At 38.6% G+C, this 20,381-nt stretch overlaps 1 pseudogene; it reads left to right on the top strand.

The window, feature by feature from the left end:
* Positions 1 to 881: 881 nt before the first annotated feature.
* LOC149262574 (U2 small nuclear ribonucleoprotein A'-like) overlaps positions 882 to 20,381 on the top strand; it is an 88,045-nt pseudogene continuing 68,545 nt past the window's right edge.

The following is a 20,381-nucleotide window of genomic DNA, read 5'->3' as shown; positions in this document are numbered from 1 at the left end:
CTTGAAGCAAAACTCTTGAGGAATTTTATTTGTTTTCTCGGTGTCCTCCTTTGGAATGCATCTTGACTGCAAAAACCGATGATTTCAAAGGTCCACGGTGCAATCTTTAATTTGCCTTGAGTTCAAATCACTTGAAGAAAATTTGTCAAGAATAATTATTTTATTTCTTCGAATCCTAACACTTTTGAAATGAAAAAACCATAAAAAGATGCCTGAGAACTTGCCACAATGAGACAGCCTCAGAATATCATTCAAAGATGAAGTTCAAATCAGCTTTTTGACCCAAAATTATCAGTTCTAATAAATGCTACGATATCACTGCTGACAAAGGGATAAAGAGACCATGTTGGTCTGAAATAATGTGTGTAGCTCAGCCACTCCTTCTAGCTCAGGTACTCCCTTTATTCAGCCAAGAAAGAGCCCACGCAGAGGTATATTTACTCCGATAAATCAACTATAGTATGAGTCTGTCACCCACGTGGTGAATAGAGGAGTATTGTGATGTCAATGCAGAGGGAACTCAGCTTTTGAATCTCCCACAGTCCCATGCACAAGCCGAGTGATTAATATGTAGCCCAGGGAATGAATACTTGTCCTGATAAGATCACTGAATAGGACCCACAGTCATCACACTTAGCTCTGCTATCAATACGTAGCCCAAGTAACAAAGAAACTCATCCAGCAGAAGGATGTATGAACATGTCTTCATTCTATCAATGGACTCGGCCAATGGTACTAAGGAATTCAACCCAATTTCAAAGAGGGAACTCCGCCATTTTCATGATTAGGAAATTGAGCCCCTTCACTGTTCAATACATTAAATGCATGACCAATACAATGCAGTCAACTTGTAAATAACTTACTGCTTCAATGCATTTCTTAACATTCCTCCACGAATTCGACTTCAACGCATTTATCGTTGTCCGCAATATTTCAATCTAGTACGTGAGCGGGAGCTTGACCTTCGTGGCAATAAAATTGTAGTTATCGAGAACATGGGAGCAATAGAGGACCAATTTGACAGTATAGATCTTTCAGACAATGAAATTGTTAAGCTAGAAAACTTTCCTTATCTGAAGCATCTAACCACATTATTAATAAATAACAATCGTATTGCCCGCATCAACCCCAATCTTGGAGAATTTTTGCCAAAACTCCAGACACTAGTTCTTACAAATAACTGCCTTGTGAACTTGGTGGATCTTGATCCACTCACAGCTCTTGTGAATTTGTAGACACTTAGCCTGCTGGATAATATAGTTACAAAGAAACCAAACTATCGCCTGTATGTAATTAACAAGTTGAAGAAGTTGTGGTTGCTCGACTTTAGAAAGGTAACGAGGAAGGAGAGGTTGGAAGTAGAAAAGTTGTTTGCATCAAAGGAAGCTGAAGAGGAGGCTAGGAAGGAACCTTTTTTTTTTTAAGAATCGTATAAGAGATTTTTTTTTTCAACATCAGCATCATTCACCATTCAATGCATACCATAACATGTCATAACACAGTCTTACACATGGTCTAAATCAATTCATACAATATGGTGCATTGTGCACATAACAAGATTGTTTACAACAAAGCGTATGGACATAATGAATGAGTTTTGATCATCGTACGCACAGGGTTTTGAATGAAAAATCCAACAGACTGACCTCCAGGTTCAACCAAATGCAATGATGACCTTCAACACAGTTTTCACACCATTCTTCAAATAATTTAAACTTTTCAACACATCAGGTTGCAATACAATGTCTCAACGCAAAACAAATATCACCCCTTCAACACACAAAAACTAATTGCTCCAGAACTCATCACTGGCTTTCATAGCACAGTGTTTTGGTATCTAATGCAGAGCACAAATGAAATTGTTCCATTCAATGAGAAGTCAGAGGTGTGCTTTTGCTAGGGCAAAGATGGCAGGTCTGAGCAAGGATCATTTTTAGACGATAGGTGAATAAAAATGGCACTAGAGAAATAACAGGTTGCAGCTAAAATTTATCTGAGAAAATATTCATGAGAAAATATTCATGAAATGTAGAATTGATGGAAAAATGATCTGCACGTAAAGGCCATAAAACAAATGGGTCACAGTAATTATGCACGGCAGGAATACACATGCTCTAATACCATGTTAAACACACATGGGAAGCAACATAATCTAAAGATAAAACATGAGAATACTTCTTTTATTAACAACTGACATACATTTATAGTACATTGTTTGACCGTTGGGTTCCACATCCCAAGGTCTCTTGGACATCTTTTGTCTATTCGGCTTCCACACTAACCCTTAGAAGATTAGATGTCCTAATCATGCTACAATTAGATATTTAATGAACAAACTAGATGTAAATGCTCGCATTATTAGATGGTTTCTTTTACTGCAACAGTTTGATCTAACCATTATTGATAAGCCTGGTAAAGAGAATGTTGTTGCTAACTTTTTGTCTAGAGTAAATTTACCTGCAGGTGAAGAAGGAATGGTGGATGACCACCTATTTGCTATATCAGTACTCTCTCCATGGTTTGTTGATATAGCAAACTACTTGGTTTCAACACAGTTCCCACCACACCTATCCTCAAAAGATAATAGCAAGATAGTAAGGGAAAGTGCCCCTTTCACCTATATTGGAGGCAATCTCTTCAAACTTGGCCCAGATCAGATCTTGAGAAGATGTGTCGGGGAGGAGGAAGTCTTTGACATCCTCCTGACCTGTCATGGCGGGCCTTGTGGAGGTCATTTTGCAGCAAAAAGAATTTCCTTCAAGATATTTCAAGCAGGCTACTACTGGCACACTCTTCATCAGGATGTGAGGAGATACACGAGCCAGTGTGATCGGTTTCAGAGGATGGGGAAACCCACTCCAAAGGATGAAATTCCCATGCAAACTCAAGTGACGTTTGAGCCATTTGAGAAGTGGGGCATGGACTTTGTGGGGCCTATCAACCCCCCTTCAAAGCAGAAGTAGTTCATCATTGTGTGCACCGACTACCTGACAAAGTGGGTGGAGAGAAAAGAAATCAAAGCAGTGACAGAGGAAAAAATAGCTGAGTTTTTAAGGGAAAACATATTCTACAAGTTCAGGTATCCGAGAGAGTTGGTCACAGACCAAGGCAGTCAGTTCACTTCCAACCCGATTGAAGACCTGCTCACACATCATAAGATCAAGCACAAGATTTCCACCCCTTACCATCCACAAGCCAATGGGCAAGTGGAGGTCACTAATAGAGCATTGTATGGGATCCTAACCAAGGTAGTGAGCAGCAATAGAAAAGACTGTGCAGACAAATTAGTTGAGGCCACTTGGGCCTAGAACACAACATGGAAGACCACCACCGAGTTCACACCCTATGAACTAGTCTGCGGGAAGAAGGCTTTGCTGTCAATAGAGTTTGAATTCAATACCCTTAAGGATGGCAGCTCAGCTGGACCTAGACCTCATCCATGCACAAAAGGAGAGATTACTTCAGCTCAATGGATTGGATGAATACAGATTGCAAGCCCTTCTCCATACAGAGGTAGTTCAGCTTCAGAGAAAGATATGGCATGACAAAAATATTAGGGAGAAATAATTCCAAGAGGGAGATTGGGCACTACTCTATGATTCAAGATACTAGGATTTCAAAGGCAAGCTGAGGACAAGATGGTTGGGACGCTACACTGTGGATAAATGCAATGACAATGGTTCAGTTCTGATCAAAACCATTGATGATGAAGCCATCCCCATGCTTGTCATTGGGCATTAGTTGAAAGTCTACAAGAAACCCCTCACCAAGAGAGACTTTATTGAAGATTTGAATAAAATATTTATGGTCGTGGAGCATGTCTTAGCTTCCACTTCACCCACTTACTGAAGAGAAAAGAGAAAAAACAAGGACTCAAGTGAAAACCTCCATGAGGCGCTTGAGTCCCATCATTGGGTTCAAAACCTCTTCTGAGGCGGCCTAGTGACATAAAAAAAAATCGAAAAGAATAAGATCCATCGGTGAAAACCTCCCTTGGAGGTGCCCAGGGCAGGCAATTAAGGTGAAAACCTCTCTGAGGCACCCTAGTTGTTTTCAAAAAAAAAAAGAGAGAGAAAGAAAAAATGAATTTTTATTATTTTGGATTGCAGGTTTCTGTGGAGTGGTTTTGGATTGTAGGTTTGTAGGAGGACTATAGGGAGCAGAAGAAGGTACCAAGGGGACCCTGACATGCATACCAAAATCCATCTCATCTTCTCCACACCGTCCTACATCATTTTTGGCATCTCTTTCACCCTACTGTACCTCTTCTTCCAAACTATGTTTTCTACAGGAAGCTCTGTTTTTTCTACAAGAAGCTCCTATAGGAATTATAAAGAGCCAAAAGTGTCTATAGAAGGCAGTTTGAGGGACAAGAAAAGCTTCATGAGGAACCTATAATCCCTCTTACCATCTTCAAACCTCCTTTGCATCATTTCCAAGCCTACATCACACTCCAAGCATCATTATTATTATTATTTTCCTTTCCAAGAAAAAAACACGAAAAAACAGTTTTTCAGTTTTGAAAAAAAAAACAAAAATAGGAGGAGGAAAAGGCACCATTAACTTTACCTGAAGCTTACCTACTATCCCTCCATCATTCATCTCCACCTCTGACATCATTCTCAAGCTCCAAGCACAAGGAAATAGCTGAAGTTTCAAGGGGAGAAGCAGCTACAGGAGCCCCTGTAGGAATTCCTGTAGTAGTTGATCCCATAGAAGTCTAGCACCAGCAGTAAGGGACAGCACATCTGAAGGTTGAAAAGGCACATGCAGCTCAGCTCCAGCAAAAGAAGAACCTACAAAAACACACAACAACACATCAGCAAGCAGAGACAACATGCATGAAGGAAAATGAAGGCATGCAGCAGAGAAAGCCACAACACCTCACAGTTGATGGAAGCAAATACACTTGGATTATAGGTAAGTAGCTAAGTCACTCCTCTATCTACATTTGTGTAACTAGGAATCATATGAAGGAAATTAGATGGTTGAAATCGAAAGATGGAAAGGTGGCCAGTTAACTTGGCCACCTTCATTTAGTTGACTCCACTTAACCGAGATATCACCCACATGTGCGCACAGTCAACTCAAGAAAAAGATACGAACGACAGGTAATGGGAAGAAGAGTTAACACTCATGCAGTAATGAGGGGATGATTACAAGGGGGATCATGATGACAAAGAAGGTGGGTACCAACGGTCCTAATTTGGGCAACGTACACCTTGTCAGCTCAGAAATCATAACCGAAAACATCCATAAAAGGTAATGAGCACTCCTCCCCGTGCATTCTCACCACATTTTCTTTGGTTTCTACTCGTAACTCAGCCACATAACAGTCTTCTTATGCCCCCATAGCCTCGTATCCACCATCCTCCATTGATTTCCTCCATATTTTTTCTCTCGGCATCTTCTACAGGAGCCCTACAGGTTTTCTATAGGAGCACCTAAAGGAAATCTACGGGAGGGACAACAAGCTTCTATAGCAGGGACAGTGAGTCATTTTGAATAGAGGAAACATGATTTTTGGCACGAATTTTAGTCTAAAGAGGTAGGGAATTCCCTTTGCTGAATATCAAAATGTGAAAGAGTTGGTCTCAAATTGAAGATAAAATGAGTCTTTAAGAGGGTAGAAATACATATAAAAAAAAAGTCTGGTTTTTTTTTAAAACACAGTCCCCTCTGTTTTTCTATTTCACTCAAAATTCTTTGTCACCACCTCCATATCTGGTTTTTCAAAAGAAGTATAGACAATATGACAGGGGGGTTTATGAGAAAATATCCCACTAACTCCACTAGACTCCATGCACATCCTCAAGTGGTGGAAATATTTACAAGGGAAAACTTGATGAATTTCTTTGAGAAGTTTAGAGGGTTTGATGATGAAATTTCCCATGAATTTTCTCTCTCTCTGGTCCCTCAGAAAAGAACTCATTCTACTGTAACAATTAGAGGCCTCTCCATTGAAATTACCCCTGAATTCATCAGTAGGGTCACTACCCTTCCTCTTGCACTGCCCTGGAGTAAAGATGAGAAAATAATTGGCGAGACTGCCAAGAGGAAATTTTTCCAAGATAATGTAACCGCTGTTGAAGAAAAAAATGGAATTAGGAGGGCTACTATACCATATCCCTGGGATGAGGTTAGATACCAAGTGATCAAATACATTTCTTGTGAGGGGAGGCACATCATTGTTTATGGATATCATTTGAAAATCCTCCAAGAATTGAGATATGGCATGGATACCCCAGCACATCAAAAGCTCAATATCCCTTACTTTCTCCTTCAGTCCCTCATTGACTCCAGCACCAAGGTACAAGAAGGAAATTCATAGCAGCTAGCTCACCATGGCCTAATCAAGATCCTAGTAGAAGAGGCCCTACATACCCTTACAATCCCTATAGCATGGGAAGTTTTCATAAATATGATAGTTGAGGATGACATCAAGGCATTAACCCATGATGTCAATCCTGTTGTCAGTGAGGAGGGAGAACAACAAGGAGGAGAAGATGAAGCTGGTGGTGACATAGCAGAGCAAGAGAGGAAGGAGGAAAGAAAATAAATAGAAGAGGGGAGTGTTAAAGAGACAGAACAGGATGTAGAAAAAGAGACAGAGCATGAGGAGGAAAAAAAGACAGAAGAGGGAGAAAAGGAGGTAGAGAGGGTAGAGCAAAGAGAAGAGTCCCATGAAACTTTGGAAAGAGAAGTAGCAACTGCCCTCACTACCCTTAGTACAAGTCAAGCAGAAGCAAAAGAGGAAAAGAAAAACCTCCATGTATTTCAGGGCAAGGAAGAGTACCAGAATTAAAACAAGCAAACCTCAGCCCTCATCAAAGACTCCCATTAAAATTGAAGATTCACCATCTACCAAGGTAAAAGAATATCCTTCCAAGACAGCCATAACTTATGAAAAGAGGAATACAATATCTTCTACATGGAAGGCAAAGGCAATTCTACAGGACCACAAATCAGACCTACAGGAGGCTGAAAAAGTCCTACATGAGACACAAAAACTTGAGGAAAAGATAGGAGGACAGCCAGAGGTGAAAGAGAAAGCACAAGAGATACAAGAACTTGACCCCTAGCCTAATCTTGACTACTATTATAGACTACTTGAGGGAGGCAAGATAATCCAACAGAAATTTGCAATTCCACTATTTTTCGAATTGGAAAAAGAGAGAGTGAGAACACATAGGTGGACGCAGATAGCCAAGTCCAAAGGAGTTGAGGATATTGGCCACATGGAAGACAAACTTAGGGAAATGGGTAGGGAATTGAGTGCTCTCAAAGACAGAGAAGCCATTACAAGAAGCCACCTTGAGAATGAGAATGAATTACTAAGGAGGTAGCTCCAGGAGAAAGAGACTCATTTGGCATACATGGCCAGCTTATCCATAGAAGCATTAAAATGTATAACACCAGCCAAATCTTATGGCCTCTATCTGAAGGATCAATGGCTTCAATTCCAAATAAAAACTTGAGCACAAAGAGGCATAATGCCTTTCCAAGACTACAGGAAGTTCATGGATTTGTGTGACCGAATCACCTCCAAGGACAAAGAAAATATGGCAGAGTTCTATCTACACAACATGGCCCTCATAGACCTAAATGTGTGGGACCCCAATGCCAAGCTAGGGGATCTGCAATTAATGACCATGGTGTCATGGATAATCCATGAAGAATTGAGGGCAGCAGAAATGAAAATATTGTTAATAAAAGAGCAGAATGAACTATTGATGATAAGAGTTGAGCCATCAGATCCTATGCCACTCAGTAGCACACACAACCTACTTGCCAATAACCCTCAGATTGACCCTAAATATCTAGCCAATCAAGAACAAACCATTGCACACTTTGAAGATATTCTTAGGTTACTTGGGGATGAGTGTGTGCATGCATGCATGAGAACGTGGAGCACCCTACCCCACAGCTTGCAGATCAGAGAATACCATTCCCCAATGAGGCTAAAGGAGGCATTGAAAAAAGTGCCAATGTACAAGCACCCCATGTAAAGGCTGAAGGTCAACTAGATTGGCCTCAAACTGTGTCCTCCACTAATATTAGGCATGCTGGAAGGTAGAAGAGAAGAAGAAGAGAAGGAGCAATGGAAGGACATAGATAAAAAGGTAGGATTTTATGGAGAACATGAGTAGACCACATCAAAAGCTTGGAATACCAGGGAGGCCACCAAGGCCATGAAAGACCAAGAGATTGACTAGGTTGCTCAGACGATGAGCAACACCTTCAGTAGGGTGTGATGATGAGCTTGATAAATGGGTAATTATATGGGCTCATTTTACCTCCTAACCTAGTCAAATCAACCATTCTCTTAACTTATTGTATTATTTTATAATTATATTTATGCTTATAGGGTGAGTTGAGTTAGTTATTATGACATGCGGTCTAACATGTATTTAATGCAAATTATTGATGGATTTCAAGCTCAAAGTCAAGGATCTAGTGGTCAAACTGTAGCCATAACTCGAAGTAGACATAGGAGAGGAATTATAGGAGGGAATCCCCCTCATTTATTGCTCCTCACTTCGAATTCGCCTTCATTCATCTTGGAGTACAAGCAGCCGAATCATGCACTGGAAGGCAGCCGAACAAGTGGAAGATGATTGATAGTTATCTCGAGTTTTGGGAGCCAAGACTCCCTGATTTTAAGGAAGTTGTTGGTAGCTTCAGATGTATAAGTAGAGAGGCCTAGGGCCTCACTAGGGTCGACTTTTTTGCTTGTGTAAACTCTGTTAAAATTTCGAGCTTACTATTTTATGACAGTTTTATTAATCTTGCTATTTTTTGATAATGAAGATGGAATCCTTTTTGAGTTAGCACTGAGTTACCTCAGAGGGCTGAAGCTCTTGGGTTAGGGCCAATCCAAGCAGCCAAGCTTCTATTTACTTGTATTTGTATGTTTTACTTTAGTTTGTAGATTAGTTTGTTGTTAGATGTATTTCTCTTATGGTTAAGAATAGGTTTCTTTTGATGATTTAGTAGCTTCCTTCCATTTGTGCTTTCTGTAGCAGGTTAAGTAGTGATCAGAGAAGATTAAAAAGGCGAGAAAAAATGCCTTGGCCTCTCTTCCTCCCTTTTGGACCATGATTTGAGGCAAAGGCTCTCTTGCTGCCCCAAAAACACAGATTTTCCTCATTCCTAGGACTTCTAGTATTTGCAGCTCTCTAGTAGGTTGATAGTCCAGTTTTGCTTTGCTTTAGATCTTCTTTATCATGTTCACTTCCTGATTTGCAATAGTCCTTTTTCATGCTTTCCTTTCTTATAGAATTTCCCAGCATTTCCTTCTATACATCATAGTTTATGCCATTTTAATGCAAAACTCTGTTTTCCCTAGGATGCACTCATTTCATTGGTTGCTTGATTTTCTTGGTTGACTGTAAACTTCTATGAAGCAGATCTCTTTTAATAGTAGGCCATCTTACCATCAATCACACCCTCCATATGATCCATGCCCTATAGGTCTCCCAAACCTCACCTCAATTCTGCCCTAGTTTCCTTCATTTTTCATAGAACTTCTTCCTCTCTCCTTGAGCAAACCCAATCATCTTTCTCTCTCTTGGTGATTCATGGTAGACATTAGGTAACCTAACACCTGATTTCAACCTTCATCCACATTTTACACCCACTCTCACACCCTCAAAACAACGAAAATTGCTCTTGGCCTCCTCCTGTAGGCCTCATGTAGTTTTCCTGTGCCCTCCTATAGTTTTTTCTGTAGGCTTTATTTTGAAGGACGAGTGTGTGAAAATCCTTTAGAAGGCCACCTAAGACCTCCCAGGACCCATCCGCACCATCCTATATCCTCCCAAGCTCCAAACCACCCTCTAATGCCACCTGTTCGCTGCCACACTCACACACAATAAATTAGATGCATGTTAAATTCACATAAAAACACATAAAAATCCAAAAATATGTTTTTTTCTTATTTACTTCTAGAAATAGCATGGTTATATGTTGTTTAATTCCTTGAGTAGGTAATGGAATTTATTTCATGGTTTTCATAGTGTTTTTGGCAAAAGTAGAATTAGCTTGTTAATTAGGGTTTACTAGGTTTTGCTTTACATTCTAGTCTTTCTCCTTTCTGCAGTTAGAATAGCATCTGTAGAGTAATCTTTCTTTCCTTTCATCACACATAGAGCTTCTTCTAAAATCTATAGAAGTTGGCTTGAGCTCCTAGTGATCTCATGCCAGTTGACCAAGTGACAACATGCAGTGAGAACTAGTACTTGTGCATATAGCACCGATGCTTCCAAGATTGTTACGAACTACCGAGTTGATAAAAGTAAAGTTGGTAGCCCAGGAGTTGTATCATTCTTGCTAAAATACTAGCTCTCACCATTTTTATGAACCCCGAGTTCACAACTAAATTCAAGACCTCTTGGGAGTTGTAACATTCTTGTTGTAATACTGAGGGCCATGACTTTTTAGCACCATTGCCAGGGAGGTTTCAAAGTTTTCACTCCTTCCTTCCTATTTGATCAACTTCTTTCATTCTTTTCACTAAAACAAAAAAATATTCATTATCATTCTCATCTAGAAAATCACAAAAAAATAAAAATATTTGTAGAATAAGGGATAATACAGGAAAATTCTTACCCAAAACCCCCACTTTTATAAATAACATGTATTCTCTTATTTATTGTTAGCCTCCTACTTTATCCATAGAGGATATAGAGGCCTTTTTAGGTTAGAAAGTGAGGATTTCTAAGGAACTTGCAAGATGATAACCTCCATCACCCAATGATACCATGGATAGAAATAGGAAGCCAAAAGTTTTTCCTATCGAGGAGGAAAATGGGGAAGCCAAAATGAAAAATATCAATCCAACTTCACTCCCACATTTCCATGGATTGGCTACTGATAACCCCGTTACATTCATGTTTGAATTTACTGAAGTTTGCAAGACATATTATTATATAACATATGAGTAGAAGCTCAAATTGTTTCCTTCTACCCTCAAGGATGCAACCCTTTGCTGGTTTATGAGCTTGGAAGGGGAAACATCACTTCATGGAGAAAAATTCAGTAAGCCTTCAACACCAAATACATGGATTATTGTAGAGAAAGATAAATAAGGGACAAAATATTCATAATGATTCAAGGACTAGATGAGTCCCTAGAATATTTCAAAGAAAGATGATAGCTAAGTTACATGAGGGTGAATAGCTTCACTCTTGATCCAAATACCTTGAAATAAGTCATAATCTGAGTAGTCTAAGAATAACTATTGGATACCCTCAACATGTTTGCCAATGGATATATTTATCAACTCAATTACAAAGACATAAAAATAGTTGTAAAAAATAATTCTAAAGCTACTAGAAAACGAGATAGAAGAAAGAAAGGTTTGGTATGTCCCTCCTCCACTTCAACCACTATGAAAGGAATAAGAAGTACATTAGAAGATTTTAAAACTAATATTTCACACACCTTTACTATGCATATGGACACACTAGGGATTAAAAGACAAGAATAAGTAAATAGGGCATTAGTGATATTATTCCCTAGATGTACTAAGAGACATCCTAGGAAAGAGTGCCCCTTAGATGTCATCGAGATTTTTTTCTATATGTGGTGACAACCACCCAACTAAAAAATTTCCATCATTTCCAAGTTTGAAAGTTGTGTACTAGGGAGTAGAAAGAGGCATGGAGTAGCTCTTCTTTGCCAACTAGAAGAGACCACAAGGCCATAGAAAATATTAGCAATCTAAGAACTACCCTCCTCTTTAAATACAATTTATAATGCACAATTTCAACCTTGGCATCCACCTATCATATCACCTTGCTTTATTCCCACTCCATGGTCTTATCCTCCCCAAAATTCCTTTCCTCCTTTTCATCCATACCAACACCAACGTCTTTAATGGGGTAATCCATCTTCAATGGAGGCCTCAGAAATTCCAACCACTTACCTCAATGACTTGTCATCCTTAGCCACAACTACCCCAAAATAATCCTCTAAAGAAACCAAAGTCTAACTTGAACACAAATAATAAGTAGGCCCAACCAATATATAGTGGAGAAGTAACTTATCTAACCTATGTTATAGAAATACAAGAAGTTCACCTAAGGTCTGGGAAGGTACCTCCAAATGCTCACCGATATTCTCAAATGGAAAATACCAAAGAAGAGAAGGAAGATCCTACTTTTCGAGTAAACAAACATTCATATCCTAAAAGGTTTATCCCTCCTAGAACACACACCCCCAAAAGAAGCTGAATTTTTGGGGGAACTAAAAAATATGTACGTCAATGTTCCCCTCCTTCAAGACATAAAATATATTCCCATACATGATATATTAATAAAAAAGGAATGTATTAGGAGGCTAAGAAGGATAGAAATATATACCCCCACTATCAATGTCATAGGGTATCTAGCTAATCATATTCTTGGGAAGGTCATTGTCTCGAAGTATTTAGATCCTAGAAGCTCAATAGCAGATGTGCACATGAATGATATTTTTGTCCCCAACGCTCTCGTTGAAATAGAGGCTGCAATCAATGCCACGACCAAGGATACTATGCTTAAGCTTAATCTCCAAGGATACCTAAGGAAAACCACCATGGCGTCACAAAATTTTGATAGATCCATAACGACACTGGAAGGCATCATTGAGGATTCCATGGTTCCCATTCATTCTTGGGAGTGTCCTACACATTTCCTTGTTCTTTAGCCATAAATAAATTCTAATGTCTATCCTCTTAGCTTAATAATACCTTAGTTGGACATTATTGATGCCTACATCAGTTGAAGGGATGGAAATATGAAAATCACAAATGGGTAGTCTAATTTTTTTTATTGTAACCCCCTGCTTCATCTCTCATTGAGCATGATTTTCATGTTTGGGTATAAGAATAGAAAGAAGAAAAAGACCTTGAGAAATCATCGCCATCCCCAATTTGTACACTAGAAACCACCATTGGCAACAAGTAATTAGATGAAGATAATTTGATTGATAAATTTATGAAAAATAAATATCCTAGTTCAATGAATATTGATGGCCTGAAAGAAGAACCTACAAGTGAATTTACCTTTCCATCCTCCACCCATCATTCCAAATTCCTTTCCATTTTTTCTCTCACTGTATCAAGTTTTTGCAAGAAGGACCTATAATTCTACAACATATCATAGAATTAATCAAAGGACATAGGCCATAAATTTTCTTCACTTCCAAGCAAGAGGAAAGTACCTAAGGCTTCATAAAATTCATACACTCAATCAACACCTATCACCTCTTATTATTCATTTCACTATCCCTCACTTTCCACTATTAATGGCTCAAAATTCTTTCTTTTCCCTATTAGTCACAAGAAATAACATCTCCAACACCAACAAAAACTTCCCTCTGAATTATCAGGGTTTTATGATGGCTCAGAAAAGTAAAATCATGAGTCCAAATAGCTTCTATGATTACTATAGGAAACAGTAGTCCTATAGTAGTCTTCAAAAACCCTACAAGCCCAAGTCTTCATCATGGTTGAAAAGAGCCATTGCATGCCATAGGTTTCATCATCTTTAGAAGGAAATAAAACCAGTCTTAAGTAGCTACAAGATCCCTTGTCCATCAAAACTAGCACCAACAACATCAAAATATCTAGCAGAATCATCAAAGGAAACAACAACACCTAAATGTCTAGCAGAGTCATCAAGAGCATCATCATAGTCTACAACAACAAAATCCACGTCACCTACAAAAGGTACTCAATGTAAGGCACATGTATGCACCTCTCAAACCTTGCCCATTTCTCCTTTGCTATAGGGTGCCATGTTGCCACATGAAACAATAGAACCTGTAGCAGGAGAAGAATAGATGTCCCTTATCCAAAATTTTCTTACTTCACTCTAGAAATATTGTACCATAAGTAGGAGGAGGATTTAATAGGAGAGAAACAATAGATACCTCAAGAATTCATAAAAACCCTAAATTTAGAGACATTTTTAGAATTGAAAATGGTTAAGATTCTTTGAAAGGTTGATAGGTTTTGATGATGAAATTTCTTTGGAATTTTCCTCAAACTTCCAACATCCTAAAGGGAATGAGATGATTACTTTAGTCAAGAGCTTGATTATATATCTGAATGAATATCTCATTAGCAAGATCACCACTCTTCCGAAAGGAGTGAAATGGAGTAAAGAAGAAAGGCATTATGTAGTCAATCCTAAAATATTATTTTTCCTCTTAGATGAATATCCTATGTAGGATAAGAATGGGGTGAGAATACAAATCCTACCATATTCATGGGATGAGGTGCACTATCACAACCTCAAGTACATTTCTTGTGAAGTAAGTTTGAGTATTGTCTATGCCTATGAGTTCAAGATACTCTACCAACTGATATTCCATGCTATCTTACTTGCTCATGAGAAACACAACATCCCATGATTTCTCCTTTAGTCCCTAAAGGAAATGTACAAGAGTAAAATGTGGGAATCATAACTATTTGTCTCTCCATGGTTTGATTAATGTGATAATTGTAGGTGCCCTGGAGAACCTCCGAAACCCTGTCTCCTAGACAAACTTCATTGATATGGACATGGAAGTTTTCATATAGACCCAATCAATGCCTCAAATAGGGTACAAATAGGTGGCAATGGATGAAAAATATGAGGTAGAGAGAAGAGAAGAAGGATAAGAAGAGATGAAGGAATAAATGGTGGAAAAGATAGAGGAACAAATAGAAGAAAATGTAGAGGTGATAATTGAACCAAAAACAGAGGAAGACATAGATGAGACACATTTTTCCAAGCTTCATTTAATAGAATCAAAGGTTCATTATATACCAACACTATAGGAAGAATCTGAAAAGCCTCAAAAGGCTATTGAGATGTCAACAAGAGTAACAAAGAAGAGAAAGAAGGAGGAAGAAGAAGGCACTACAACTCAAAGAGAAAAAAATATAAAGTATGAGGTTGCTACTACTTTAGCAACCTTGATCACTCCAACAATGCCAAAAATAATAAAACCAAGAGAACCTATTATTTATCTCAAGTGAAGGAAAAGTAACATAATAAAGTTCACTCACAAACCTCAACATCCATCTCCCACTCCAATCACCATTGAAGAATCACCTAGTGTTGAGAAGGAATGAACTCAAGAGGAAGAGAGGAAGAATCTAATGGTGAATTGCAGACCACATAAAGGAAAATAATCACAAACACAACTAGAAAGGCCAAGCACTAAATCTACAGTGCTATAGAAGAAAATTATAGTTCTATAGGACTATACGACAGTGCTGCAAGAACATACAACATAACAATAGGAAGCTCCAAAATTATTCTCTTCCTACTACTCTTCGGTTGAAGCGGGAGACATACTCCCTATTCACCTATGACCAGTCTTATTCTTTGAGCTTGAGGAAGAAAAGGGTAGAACTCATACGTGGAAACAAATTGCAAAATATAAGTCATTTTTTGATGTTGGCAAGATGGAAGAAGAGATTAAAATTATAGGAGAGGAGATTTCTCTCCTAATATTTAATGAAGTTAACTAAAGTGACCATCTGAAAAAGAAAAATATAAATTTGAGGGCCCAACTACAACAACAACAAAAAATATGTTGTAGGAAAAGGAAATCCATACTACCACTATGTCCAGCCTCTCTTTAGAAGCAAAGAGTTGCATGCACCCCTCAAAGACCTATTCCATGTTTTTAAAAATATCAATGATCTCAATTCCAAATCAAGATGCTAGCAAAAAAGGGTTTCCTTCCATTGCAATATGTGATACAACTTATTGATTTTAACCTCTAGAGCATCAATGAGGATGATGGGCCCTAAAATTGTATATTTTATTAGGACTATTTGATTATTTATAGACACCTAAATATTCACTTGACCCCCTTACTTGTACATTATAGAGCTAATTTGTAGTATTAATGTGTCCTTAGGAATTTAATTTATCCTTTCTTATTATGTGCCTAATATTCTTTATTTTTGTAGCATATTGAGAGAATATTGAGTAAATTGTGAATGAGATAATATAGGTACTTTCTCCATACTAAAAGATGGACCAATATTGGATAGTAAATGAACCAAGTATCATGAAATCATTTACAGATTTTGAAGCTCCACTTCTTGAGAAAATCTAGGAATGTGTTCCCTGTCATTAAATGAAGATTCCTCCTATTCAGAATAAAATACACTTTTTGAGGGATTTTGGAGGGAAATCTACCTAATTTCGAGGATTATTCCCCATCAATTTGTATAAGTATAAATTTGAATTTTCCTCTAGGCACATGTATTTCTTAATCTTTTTGAGGAGAAAAATTGTTATTTAGTAGCTCTACATTCATTTCTAGTAGGGATGTACTTGTATTGACTCTAATAATGAAGTTTGGTTCCATATTTTAGCTTCTAAGGCTTGGTTTTCCTTCATAGGACTATGAGTATCTTTGGGATCATCCATCCCAGGAGCTTTAGAGCCCTACTGTACAATTTATTTATTTTCTTTAATTGTCCTTTTCACTTGCATCTCTTATTTATGCATTTACTATGCATGCTTCTTTTGTTGTAGGTTAGATTGGCTAAATTATTTAAGTAAGTTGTTTTGTAGTTAATTTATACAAGTACAAGAGTGATGCATTATTATAACAACTTTGTAAAGTCATATCCATGATTGAACTACTTGGATTGGTTTACTAGTTAACGATTCTTAAATTTCTAGAAGTCTCTTGTAGCAAATTAGTAGTAATTTTCTACTGAATTTTAGAATGTGTTAATGAATCACTTTTTAGTTTTTCAACTTGTTTTTAGTCATAAAAACATTCAAGTTAATAAAAAAAATTACAACATATCATTTTCACTTGATTAGGTTAGGAATTTGGTAGGATGACTATCTCACTGATTCTTGAATTTCAAGTTTTTAGAGTAGTAATTTCTACTAATTTTTAGCACATGTTAACAAAGGTATTTTAGAGTGTTTCCACTTGGATGGGAGTCCCATGAAATCCTAATTTAATAATAAAATTTACCCCATATTGTTTGAATATTATTTGCGTGGTCATTGGTGAGATAACGAAGAGGACAAACTAGCTGGAAGACTAGGTATTTAGACTTTTCAAGTATTAAAATCATTATATTTTTGGTAGGATAAGGAGTTTAAATGACAATTATAACCCTTAAAATCAACTGTAGTACATGCACAACTATCTCAACAACTCCTTCAAAGTAATGTTCACCGAGAGCACATTTCTAGTTTGTTGAAGGCCACAGTGTACATTGGTCCTTATGAAAGATGGGCCCTTGAAGGTTACTAAGCTTGGAAAGGGTTACATAAAAACCTCTCCTAAACTCCGTTAGAAATCTATAATTTTCCTAGGCTAAGGAAGAAAATTACAAAAGTAACCTGTTGTAGCGGCTACAACCACCCTCCAAAATTTTTCCTCTATTTCATTTTGGAGCCTCCCTTCCAACCTTCATAGCAGCATGTCTTGCTTCGTCAAGTACAAAAGCTTCAATGTTTTTCCTGTACAAAGGCAGCCTGTCGATCACAAATCGATGCATTCCCCTCACATGCTTATCACTTGGACTTGGTCCATCTATAGGCTAAGCATCTCCCCCAAGAAATTGTGCAATTTTGGATGGAAACCAGCCTTCCCTCCAAAAATTGGGCAATCCTGACTGACAACCTACTGGGCTCTAGAATTACGCAATTCTGGAAGTCAACACTCACAATGAAAATTGTGAAATTTTCCCAGCAGGGTTGGTCATCCCAGAATTTGCACAAATCTGGGTAGCAATCAGCTGCTCTGCTAAGAAATTGCACAAATCCCCTTGGAAGTTAGCCCATCTCCCAGCTAGAAATGTGCATTTTCTCCCAGAAGTTGAGCAGTCTCTTGCATGTGCAGCTGAGTTGACTGGTTCCTCTAGGAACAAGAAAAACTGACTTGCATGCATGGTATACTTCTCCTAAAGTAGTATGGAAAGGCATCCCTTGTTTCATGGATCTATTTTTAGCAGTTGGATGTTACATGCAAGGATCATTTCATAAACCTCCCACCAAGTGTCTCTTTCCCTAGATTTGTGGCATGCGTGTCACAACCTCGATGTTATCAAAACTCATCAACCAGATGTCGCAAAGCTCAATCCTCACATCAACCTTGTAGATCTGGCATCCCACATCACATCTAGGAGTTTTCGCACACTCAACTCAGTTTTTTTGGGGTAAGTCTGCTTTCCATGACTTGTGTATTGCGCATTTCTAAGCGACAGTGACTACTGGCCCATAAATTTGTGAAATGTAGTCACTGAGCCTACAACCATTGCCAGTTGAGATTGTGCATTGCGCGATTCTAGCAGTCAATAGCCAGACTAGATTGTGAATTGTGCAGTTCCAGCAGTCAGTCAGCCTCCTAGTGGCCCAAACTACACCTTGCGCAGTCTTGACTCTCAGTCTCCTGACCTTCTGGTCGAAATTGGGAACCTTCATGATATGTCACACACGTATGTTACAAGTTAGTTCTCAGGTTCATTTTGGTTTTCTACTGACAGATTACTTTCCATGAGTGTTACCATTTCTCCAGGTATCGCAGGTGTTCATCTACCTCTCAGGAGTACAGGTATAATGGTTTCAAGAGAGTAGATTCGACGACACTATTCAAATCAAACGTGGGGATGTAGTCAATCAACTATCTATGAACTTGCCTACCAATGAAGGCATCAAGTTGTTCATAGACGAGGACATCAAGATATGATGAAAGCAACATTGCAATGAGCAACATCATGAACAATAGCTAAAGGCAGCATGCTGAATGCAATGAATGCAAGAGGAAGGTTATTGTCAACATAGAGACAGGACAAAGTTGCGAGCTCAAGTAGATCCACTGATGATGAAAGAAACTTGGGAGACTCAGGCCATGAGGTGACCACGCAACATGAAGATCTCTTGAAGACAAAGAATGGAAATAAGGAGTTGCATGTGCTGAAACAAAAACTCAAGGAAGAACATAAAGCTGCGCAGACAGACGAATGAGTTGGAGTATGAAGAGGAACAACAGTGGGCGCAACATGCACTCACAGATGAAACTTCGCCCGTAGAAGTCAAAGATCCATCCGAGAAGCTAGTATGGAGTACACATGGTGAGGAGTGTTGTTGATCACGTGCAATGGATTCAGCAACATGCATGTCATTGTGTGCATGCATGTGATCCAACCCATTCTGCACACTCACCAAGGTGAACAAAAGAACCAAGTTCAACTCAAGCTGAACATGTACTTCGGCAATTTGATGTGCATGACCACCAGCACACCCTAAAGATAAACACAAACACTATGCATCATTGTGTTGCCAATTCAGATGCACCCAAGAAGACCATGTGCATGTTAGCAAACGAGTTGGATGAAGGAGTTGAACCAATGCACCGATTGCAATGGAGGCAAGAGTTCACTTCAGCAAGATGTCACCATGGGGTGCATGCACACCATCACAGATGACCAAGATTGGCATCAAATCACCACCTTCACCATCACAAGAATGTTAAAGAGTTGGTCTCTTCACAACGGACCGAGTGTCAGTGATGTCTTGCATGGCTTGCTCAAGCCATGTTGTCTCACATGAGTAAATGTGCATTGTAATGTAATGTCATGTCAAGTGTAATTCAAGTGTCAATAGTCACATGTAATAGTCATAGAGTAGGTGAAGAGTCATGAGGGTAGTTGATTTGTCACAAAGGGGAATGTCAAGGGTCACCCCACCCTTCGCTATAAATAATACCCCATAACTCATTGTAAAGGCTTTTTGGTCAACCAAGCTTCAGATAAGACTATCTTAGAGAGAGTTTGGAAAGTATTGTAATGCGCCTTGGCTTCTCCACTACACGGAGCTAGTACATCTCTTTAGAGGAGCAAGTAGATGTGGTTGTAACGTTCCATTATTGGAGCTAGTGGTTGGACATGGATGTATTGTATGACTGGAACTTACACTTATTTATATAATAAGAGCCAGCACATTTCATGGGTATGTTTTATTGTATTCCAGCTATCTTGTTTACTCTAAATGGCATATGCATTTGCTTTCTTACGCATGCATGTATGGACTATTCTATATGAGTATGTATGAATCTTTCTGAAATGTGTTGTTGGTTTAACCATCACTTTGGATTGCCAGCTAACTTGATTTCCAGCTTGTGATGCATCTTCACTCGTGTGTTCCCTTCCCATCCGAGTACTATTATAGGTTGCCAAGGGGCGCACTCATGTCAACCCCCATGTGTTAGAACCTCTCATGTACCTTCCTTGACTCACTATAGATGTCACACCCTTGCTACCAACAGAGTCATCTTACTTGCCTCTACATGAAATCGCGGTCAAAGCATGACCATACGACCCACTGCTGGGACTCTTACACCAAAAGGTCTAAGGTCTAATT

Source organism: Pinus tabuliformis, chromosome 6 (genome assembly GCF_031772625.1).
Source record: "Pinus tabuliformis cultivar Carrire ecotype Pingquan chromosome 6, CPIR1, whole genome shotgun sequence".
Lineage (NCBI taxonomy): Eukaryota > Viridiplantae > Streptophyta > Pinopsida > Pinales > Pinaceae > Pinus > Pinus tabuliformis.
The sequence above is the reverse complement of the archived record's forward strand: the minus strand, read 5'-3'. Positions and strand labels throughout refer to the sequence as shown.